At 32.6% G+C, this 9,414-nt stretch overlaps 1 long non-coding RNA gene across 2 annotated transcripts; it reads left to right on the forward strand.

The window, feature by feature from the left end:
* The first annotated feature begins 213 nt into the window (after positions 1-213).
* LOC128127025 (uncharacterized) lies at positions 214-5,014 on the forward strand. Of its 2 annotated transcripts, XR_008225022.1 has the most exons (3): positions 381-512; positions 4,002-4,715; positions 4,802-5,014. It is a non-coding gene; the product is annotated as an uncharacterized LOC128127025 (long non-coding RNA). The 2 variants fall into 2 exon arrangements; XR_008225021.1 differs by having other exon boundaries at positions 214-4,715.
* Positions 5,015-9,414: the final 4,400 nt, after the last annotated feature.

The following is a 9,414-nucleotide window of genomic DNA, read 5'->3' on the forward strand; positions in this document are numbered from 1 at the left end:
TCATCGATACAAAACCGATGAGACAAAGAATATAAAAAACGGAGTCCGTACGAGAAAGATATGATTTTTGCAAAATCATTTAGGCTTATAAAAATATGGGGTAAAAATAAAGTCAGAATTAGTTAATACGACCTAAAGGAAAGTTGTAGATATCTATATGTGGATACAAAAAACATTGAAAACGAAACTCGTATGACGAAGTTACAAATTTTACAAAATCAACATTTTCTAGTGCGCATGTGCGTGTTACGTGTGACGTGCATGCCTTCAAGAAGGAGGGACATGGACCAAGGAAAAAAGACACACGTGTCACGCAACAGATGGAGCCACCTAGCAAGGGCGTGATGCATCTTTCTCTTTTTCGCCGATAAAAGCAGCCCCAAGCCCCCTTAGTTCCACACATCAAAATCCTCTCACTTTCTCTCGACTTCTCTAGGGATTTTCCCTCTTTTGATCCCAGTAATACTCGAGTATTAGGCGGAAGCTATAGGTGTGTAAAGCACACTTCAAGGGTGAGTTTCATGACTCTTTTTCAAAGCATTTCTCAAATGTAGGGGGATATATGTTAAATTATTATTATATAAGTACTCTCGATGCATTATAAAGTTTTGTACAACATAATTATTTTATATCGATACTCTGCCCAAATAAAATAATAGATATTATACCCTATCGTTACTCTACTAAATATTTATAGATAACATTGTACCTATTCACTACTTTGCTAAATGTTTAGAAATAATAATATTCCAGGTAGATACCCTACCCAAATTTTATGGATAATATTATAGCGAGTCATTACTCTGTTTAACTTTTGTGAATAATATCATACTATATCGTTATTCTGCCCAAAATTTCATATATAATATTTGTATATTATGTCATTACTCTGCTCGTATAAACGAATAATTGTAGTATATTATATTGTGATTTCGCTCGTTCCAAACAGATAATTGTTGCATATTATGTGGTCACTCCGCTCGTTTCAAACCGATAAAACTCGTATATTATGTCGTCATTATGCTCGTTCCAAATTGATAATTGTTGTATATTATGTCGTCATTCCTCTCGTTTCAAATGGATGATTGTTAAATATTAGGTCGTCGTTTCGCTCATCTCAAACAGATAATTATTGTATATTATGTCATCACTCTGTTAGTTTGGCTTGGATAAGATATCTATAATCATAAAATTAATTATATTTATACAATACAATATTGAAATCCTTTTTACATTAATACTAGTCAAGTAGTTGTTAAAGGAGACAAATTAACACATCTCAGCTAATTAGTTTTTAGCTAAGACCTTGGCCTATAATCGTTAATCTTAAGTGACCGAGAGAGTTATGTATATATCTATATGCGGTTGACACCTCCACCCGCGGTTGCTAGCTAGAACCCCGGCAGGGATATCTGTCTAAACTTTACGGTGAAACGTCGTGCAGGGCAAATTTCTAGTCAGAAGCCCGACTATGGGAACTCATTGTAACTATAATTGGTATGTATTTGACCCAAGAGTAGCATGGTCTATTTGGGTTGCATTCACCAGAACAATCTGATAGAATGGATATTTGAGAAATAGGTTATTTATGATTTATTAATATATTACAAGTATAATATATTAATTGTGAATTAATATTATTTAATTAGTATTAATCAAGAATTAATTTGGAATTAATTTAGTGATAAAAAAAGAATAATTAAATTAACATGGACTTATTATGTAAATCAGTGATATATATTGTTTGGGCTATTGATCCATGACGGGGTAAGTTTATGTAAGTATCCATGAAGATTTAGCCCACATTAGATATGGATCATAACCAATGTGTATGGATTAGGGTTTACCCAGGACTCTTGGAATCCTACAATATATATATATATATATATATATATATATATATATATATATATATATATATATATATATATATCAAATGATTCCAAGAGTCATCATATGTTATCGCTTAGCTAAAATCGGCCCAAAGAGTTCGAAGAAGAGAGATAACTGATTTTAGAGTGTCTAGCGTCTCTCTCAAAGTCGTCCTTTGTTCATGGTGTTTGTGAACCATTTGAGGCATCACACTTGAGGTGCGAAGCTCTTGAATAGCCAAAAATACAATCTACAATAAAGAGGTATTATTCTAACTAGTTTTATGATTCATGTACCAAAATTGTATTCTAGTTTTAGGCTTCATGCTTTGGAAATTTTATTGCATGTATAACTAGAGAAAACCTAGATCCAAAGCTATTAGGGTTGTATGTGCACAATAGCAGTGTTATAGTACACAAAACCCAACATTGGTATTAGAGCTTAGGGTAGTTTCTGTTATATAGTTGCATTTGGAAATTGTTCAAAGTTGAAAAAAATCTGAAAAAAGGCCTTCTGCCAGGCTGAACTCGCTGAGTCCATTGATGAACTTGACGAGTCCAAATCCTGGCTCGAAGAGTTGCACTGGCAAATGGCAGATTTTCGGGTTTTTTGGCCTATATAGGATTGCGATCACTACCACAAACTATTTTGTATCATAAAATCTATTTTTTCTGATATGGTATTGATTATACTTATCCAATGAAAAGATAATTGTCAAAGTTTTAAGATAATTGTTGGTTATATGATAAACAAAGTACTTGTAAATTGTTGATATGAATTATCTTGCCTTATGAGTTAAATTAGATGAATCCTAGATTATATGATAATTCTATTTGTTAAAATTCATCTAAATGTTTTTTAATGACTTCCATAACTTGTCCTCAAATTATGGAACATGAAAAGTTTCATCCATTAAAATAACATTAAACTCATAAGTTATGGAATTCAAGAGTCTTGGATGGTTACAAAAGTTGTCATCAAGATGGAATCCAAAAGGTTTTGAAGAGTTTCAAAACATTCCCTCAAGTTTTGGAACTTGAAAAGTTTAGTTAAAAGTTTTTAATTTTTAATATTGAATTCTAAAACATCTAGTAATTGAAAGGTTTCAAAATATTTTTAATTTTGAATTTTTAATAACCTAGATGCCTTGAATAATTCAATTACACCTTATGGACTTTAATAAATGAATTAAAATTTTTAATTAAGAGAGAAGTTTAATAAATCTATAATAACATGGTTTCGGATTAATTAAATTAAGAACATAATTTATCAATAAATTAAACCACCAAGTATTTTAAATATGTAAAATACACCCTTATACTAATTCAAATGTTTAATATATTATATGTATAAGTAAAATGTCAGTCTTACCATTAGTAGGTCTCATTTACGAAGTCTGTCTATAACAGGGGGTATAAGGTTACTACCTATAAAATGGTGATTTAATTGATGTCCACTCTCACCTACCGCTTCCTTGACTGGTGGATGGTCGTTAGCCGAACGGGTAGGATAGGAAACTAATTCTCATTAAAAGTATAATGAAAATACCAAGTAACTAAACACTTATAAATTCCCAATCTTAGTTACTTAGGAAAAAAATGTGAATTTGCTGCTAACGCATGAAATTGCACTTTACACCTTGTTAAGTCGTTAGTGGAGCGTGTGTGGTTAACTGGCACACTAATCTGGGACTGACAATGTGTGGCAAAGGGTAGCTAGATGTTAATCATGGATCAATGGAGCGTGTGTGGTTAACCGGCACATTGATTGGATGATTTGTAACATTGAGTGTACCAAGCTAATTTGCATGGTTATTCACACATTGTTTGTGATCCCCGGCATCCCAGTCACAAACTTGAAGGGCATAATCGATATTAAACATGCCATTGAAAAGTTCAATTAATCTTAAAAGAATCTAGGAATTTAATCCATTTAAAACTTAATAATCAATTTCGTTTTTCATGATGGAAATTAGTAAATCGTCATTTACCTACCTTCAAATATTTACAATTGGATTACGACACCCCTCTTCCGAATTGTAGAATATTGTGTTGGGTCCTAGACTTAATATTTCATTTGGGTGTTATATTAAGGACTTAAATAACTAACTTAAATTTCTCACATTATAGATGTTTAGGTCAGACAACTATGGTCTTTCCGAATCTTATGGAAAAAGCTTTCCTCATGAAGATGATATTCCATAAGACAATAAGGTGAAAGATTAATCCCTTCTTCGTGCTTTAGTGGAACTTCACTTCCTCCACCTCCTCCAATAGTTCTCCCTGACCCACAAGTTCAAAGACTTGAAAAGTTCATGGTCACTCAAACCCTATTGGCTACCAAACACCAAGATGGAAGGTTTGTGTGTGCACGTGTCTTGGAGATGAAGTCATACATTGATAAGCTGGAAATGTTAGGAGTCATTGTCTCAAGGAAGTTGGTTTTTGACTTGGTTCTTCAGTCATTTTCCGAGTCGTATAGTCAGTTTGTTAAAGACTACTATATGACAGACCGCAACGTGACCCTTATTGATCTTACATATTTACTAATTGCTGCTGAATCAACAATGATTTGGCGCACCGTTAATGCGAATTTGATTAGAAGATCTACTTCCCAAACTTCCATGGACATTGACAATGGCAACATTGGAAATCCAGAAAAGTCTTTTCATCCCAATGAGAAAGAATGAAAGAGAAAGGCTAAGTCTATGATTGTCCCATGTACCGTTTCGAAAGAGTCTGTTTGTTTCTATTGCCAAGAGAAGGAGAATTGGTTGCGAAGCTGCCATATCTGCTTGAAGGATCATAAGGATGGTAAAGTCAAAAAGTTTGACTCTGCTTCAGGTAAGTCCTCTATCTAACTCTATTAAGTTCCTATTTGTAGATTCTTGATACAAGATGCGATAAGATTACATTTTGATGTTTTGTAGGATCAAAGGAAGCTTAAAGGAAAAGCATGTTGAGTCTGATCGTGAGGAGATGGATTTCGATCGCATGGTTAAATCATCAGATTTTTGAGTTGATGCTAGGAGTTATGATAGATTGCTTAGGAATATTTAGAAACATAATTTTCATATGTACTTGCGTTGTAAGGAAAGGTTTTCCGCATTTTATAAATAAAGAGAAATTTTGATTTTATCTTATGTATATTTCCTTGCAATGGCATTTGTGAAAATTGATGTTTGTATGTTTCTATTTTTTAGCAATATGGATTGGATTCTTTCGTTTAGGTGGTGTCAAAATTTACCAAATAAGGAAAGATTCTCATCACCCAAGTTTCAATTGGATGGAAACTTGAAATCGTACAACTTGTATTGTATGATGAATGAGAATTTTTGTCTTTGGAAAATTAATACTAATTCCTTGTTCACATGTATATGTGAGTCAAGTGAAGGACTATGCGATCAGGTACACTTGGTTGTGCACTGGTCAGGTCCACCACAAAGAATGACAAGACTATTAGTCATGATTTACTAAAAGTTTAGTAAATATGGTTATGCTTACAAGTTTAAGTGTAATTTTGAATCATTGAAAAGTTTCAATGTATAGCAGGACGAATAAAAGGAACCAATTAGGCAGAAAGATAAAAGTTTCTCCAATCTAAAAGGAAAGGAGAGTACTTTAGTATCGTGTTGTATGAAGATCTTAATGATTATGAAAACCATATCACATTTGATCCTCTAAGGACACCTTAGTGCACTTGTATGGCTAAGACGAGGAATCAGGAATTTTTGAAATGGCTAAATCAATTAAGGTGAATCATACTTCGCTCCAAAGTCAAGTCTTAGAGTCATACTCGAAGATTGTAACCTGAGTGACATGATCTTAAGAAAGGTTTAGAACACTTATCAAATGTAGTGTAAAATCTTTCTTACTCTTGTACATTTGAAATGGGTGAGTTGTGATGTTTTGGATAAAACAAAGACCTACTGAGACCAATTGTGTGAAGTGTTTATCTTGATAAGAATCTGCACTAACTCTTGAATATTTTTTTTTGTCAAGGAATGGTTCTTGACAAGAGAATTTTATATGTCAAGAGGTCAGTAGGAGTCTTAAAGATCTTGAAAAGCTTCAAGATCTAATAAAGAATAAACCTGTTGTTAATCACTAGCACATGACTTGAGGTTTGTAACCTATCGTGTTGACATATTCTTATTTATGTGCCCATTCCAGTTAAAGTTGACTATGCATGTTAGTTCTATGAGTAATCAATTGTTTTCTTAACAACTTGGAAGCAATAGTAGGCCCTTGTACTGCCAGGTGGCAAGAAATTAAGATTGAACAAGTTCAATCCATATAGGTTTGGATTTGTCACTAACCTTGTCTTGTGATTATGGTTATAACAAATTCGTATGGATAGGAACATATACATCATAAAATCTAAGTGTCATAAGGTTTCTCACCAATTCATGAAATTGATTGTGAGGAAACGCATTCACTAAGTAGGTTTTAATGAGATAGAAATTGTGATATTTGCATTCTCAAGTTCGATTATGATTACAGAATCCCTCTTCATAGTCCGAATTGTGAGAAATGGCAAATAGTTTGAACATTCGGAACTTATTGTTGTAAGTTTTAAATAGTTTAGACACACATATGAGCTTTCTAATAAAAGGGTGTATGAGCTTAGATAAATGCTTATCGAAGCATCTCGTATTAGAAATCTAAACTTTGGTAAGAAAGTCAATAAGTATTGATTTCTAGAAGTCCAGCTGATTTCTGAGAATATGTCAAAGCTAGTGGGAGAATAAGTGTTATGCTAGTAAGATAATAATTATTATGCTAGTGGGATCATAATTATTATATTAAGTGTTGCGAGTTAGCAATGTTAATTATAGAAAACAAAGGTTTCAATTCGCAAAGTTATTAAGGGAGAGGAACTTATACTTCATTTAATTCTAAAAGCTTAGATTGAGATTTTAATCAAATTTAGTCAAGGACATATATGAATGTTATGTTGAAAAGATTCGACGTAAGGAAATTCTAAATATGGAAATGTTATAGCAAGAGACTAGTAAAGTATCAGGTCTTTATGTAAGACATAATGAATCGTGTCCCATATGCTTCAGATATAGGGTCGATTTCATGTGCTATAACATTCTCCTATTCTAACTTTCCAAATGCCTAAGGCATTAAGAGGGAAAAAGGACTAGAACAAGATATGACTGAAGTTGTTAAAAAATTGCTATGGGCGATCCAAGGTTCGCTAAGAATTGGTCATTTTGTGGGCAATTGGGAGTATAGTAATGAATGGACCATATTAATATAATTATGAATAGATAAGATTTAATTAAGAATGGATACTCATATGAAAATATGGAAATGCTTCCATACTGGGAGTTGGATATCAAGAATCTGAGTAAGTTAGAAACTTTTATGCAAGAAGGATGTTCAAAGGAATACACCTTGAATATGAGACTTCGCTTCCACAGAATTGGTGCAGTAACCAATGTCCAAAGGGAATACTTTGTAGTGTTTGTTGCCAAGTCTTTATGAGTTTTGTGCATAGTCATTACAGGAGGATCGTTGCATATAAGTTTAGACTCTAACATATTTTAGCAAATGACAAGAATTTGGTATTCTTACTCTTACGATAAGGATTTGGAATTATGAAATGAGTGTCATTGGAAATGTTTACAATTAATCTATTTCATATAATAAGGACCATGGATAAACATAGTGTGCATGCTTGGAGCATGGGATAACTATTGTTTTAATTCAAGTATTTAGTTGATAAATCGAAACATTATATAATGAATAATTTGTAATCAATATGATGATTCTATAAAAGGTATTTTATTTATATTCAAATGTTTTGAGACCATATTGGATTCGATTATTCTTGTGTTTCACTTTGAATGTTTTGACTTCCTGAGTAACTAGGGTATTCAAACTATCCACATTCGATCATACTTTGGAAGTAGGTATTGAGGCAAGACTATCATGAATCTGTCTATAAATTGTCTAAACTGTTTTATACATAGCGTAAGTTTGCTCAAGTCGGTTGCACATTGACATATGTAAACGCACCAATAACTTGGTGTTATAAAACATATTGTTGTGTGTGATTTGATGAGTAAGTACAAGTAAGCATTTGGGTCGAATTTTATCCATTCCTTTTACCCAATGTGGGATAAAAGTGATATATGTGGGCCCTTCACTGATTTAGTGATGACAACCATAAGTTCTTGGCCAAGCCTGGACTAATTTGATTTGTTCAATTAGTTCATCGTTATAAAATGGAAATCGGGAAACAAAACATGAACAGAGAGAATGATTATAATCCATGTCTCAGTTCATACGATATCTAGAATGGAGGATTATATGATCCATTATCTAATGGATGCGTCATTGACTAGGTTAGAGTTCGATAACGACTTTTGAGAGCTACGATTGCTAGTCGGGATTTTGGAGTCGTCCTTGCAATAATAGTTAGTAGACTTATCCAAGTGGGAGATTGTTGGATTAGGTGTCTAAGCCCAAAACTATAATTTGTATGTACTTGACCCAAGAGTTGCATGGTCCATTTGGGTTGCCTTCATCAGAACAATCTGATAGGATGAATATTTGAGGAAGAGGTTATTTATGATTTATTAATATATTACAAGTATAATATATTAATTGTGAAATCATATTATTTAATTAGTATTGCTCAATAATTAATTTGGTATTAGTTTAGTGATCGAAAGAGACTAATTAAATTAACGGGGAACTGATTATGTAAATCAATGATATATACTGTTTGGGCTATTGATCCATGATGGGCTAAGTTTATGTAAGTATCCATGAAGAGTTAGCCCACGTGAGATATGGATCATAACCTAAGTGTATGGATTAGGGTTTACCCATGACTCTTGGAATCCTACAATATATATATATATATATATATATATATATATATATATATATATATATATATATGTTATCCCTTAGCTAAAATTGGCCCTAAGAGTTCTAGGAAGAGAGATAACTGATTTTAGAGTGTCTAGCCTCTTTCTCAATGTCCTCCTTTATTCATGGTGTTTGTGAACCATTAGGGTTGTATGTACACAATAGGATTGTTATAGTACACAAAACCCAACAGTTCACATCGTATGTAAACAATTATATAGGTTAAATTTAGACGGTATCCCGCTAACCTACATTGAGTATGAATGTTCGCTCTCGGTCATTTTGTTCTTAAGAATATAAGTACTCCTTTCGATAAGTATACTCCTGAGATAAGAATACACTAATATATTTGTATCACATAATATGAATGATAAAGGAAATACGAAAACTATAGTACCTATAATTAGTAGAATGCTATTTTCGAAAGAAAGATACTATAACAAAATAAAACAAAATACTTATAAAAGTTAACAAAGTTATGCAGAAAAAGTATAATTATCATACCTATAAACACGTCAATGTAATGTTGACGTTTTCAAAACCACATGTATTCCCAGGAAACAAGAGATGGAAGCTTGCACTCCCTGACGCGACATTTTTTCGATGAGCCACTAAAAGCTTGTTATTATTTATAGTTATGCCTAACTGTCAA

Source organism: Lactuca sativa, chromosome 7 (genome assembly GCF_002870075.4).
Source record: "Lactuca sativa cultivar Salinas chromosome 7, Lsat_Salinas_v11, whole genome shotgun sequence".
Lineage (NCBI taxonomy): Eukaryota > Viridiplantae > Streptophyta > Magnoliopsida > Asterales > Asteraceae > Lactuca > Lactuca sativa.